Source organism: Crocuta crocuta, unplaced genomic scaffold (assembly GCF_008692635.1).
Source record: "Crocuta crocuta isolate KB4526 unplaced genomic scaffold, BGI_CrCroc_1.0 scaffold346, whole genome shotgun sequence".
Lineage (NCBI taxonomy): Eukaryota > Metazoa > Chordata > Mammalia > Carnivora > Hyaenidae > Crocuta > Crocuta crocuta.
This window is the reverse complement of record NW_027527957.1, coordinates 458,109-459,062: the sequence shown is the minus strand read 5'-3', so window position 1 is coordinate 459,062 and position 954 is coordinate 458,109. Positions and strand designations below refer to the sequence as shown.

At 42.5% G+C, this 954-nt stretch overlaps 1 pseudogene; it reads right to left on the bottom strand.

Moving 5' to 3' along the window:
* Positions 1–198: 198 nt before the first annotated feature.
* Positions 199–363, bottom strand: LOC144222252 (small ribosomal subunit protein uS14 pseudogene; annotated as a pseudogene).
* Between the last annotated feature and the right edge of the window lie 591 nt (positions 364–954).

The window sequence follows — 954 nt, the reverse complement described above, 5'->3', positions numbered from 1 at the left end:
AAAAAAAAAAAAAAAAAAGTGAAACATTTTGAATTCTTTGAATATCCCAATTTAATTTTAATTTTTTACACATTAAAACACACATAATTGAAGTATGTTTATTTTATGAACAGCGAGTTAGCATGAAGCTAGGTATCTTGAATATCTGCAGTTAAAGGCGGTGTCTTGGATGATCCACTCAAGGAGGTTCACTTCATCCTACTTAATAGAGCCTCTATCCTTTGCAGGCTAACGGAAACACTGGTGGCACATACTGAGGCCGTATTTATGGATCAGAAGGCACCAGTTTGAGCAGATGCCTCAAGAACTGGAACCCGGGCCAGATTTCCTGGGATGGTTCCAGTAGAGCTGCTGGTGACCCATCTTGCTCTCTCCTATGCAATGAGGCAAAAGGCCCAATTGAATTTTTAAATTGAAGACAATTCTGCCACTAACAAGGGTTCTGTAAATGGAAACAAGGAAAAAAAATCATGTACAAACTTAATTTTGCCTTTCCTTTCTGTCTCTGACTCTTCTCACATTTATGAGTCTAACATGCTGCAGCTATGTTCTCTTATGACTTCATTTTATTTATTAAAATTTTTAAAAATGTTTTCTTTATTTCTGAGAGAGAGAGAGCGAGGGAGCAGAGGAGGGTCAGAGAGAGAGGGAGACACAGAATCTGAAATAGGCTCCAGACTCTGAGCTAAGCTGTCAGCACAGAGCCAGACAAGTGGGGCTGGAACCCATGAACTGTGAGAGCATGATCTGAGCTGAAGTCCGATGCTCAACCTACTGAGCCACCGAGGTGCCCCATTATGACTTCATTTTAAAACACAAAGTTTAGGGGCACCTCGGTGGCTCAGTCGGTTAACTGTACAACTTTGGCTCAGGTCATGATCTCACAGTTCATGGGTTCGAGCCCCGCATCGGGCTCTGTGCTGACAGCCAGCTCAGAGCCTGGGGACTGTTTCA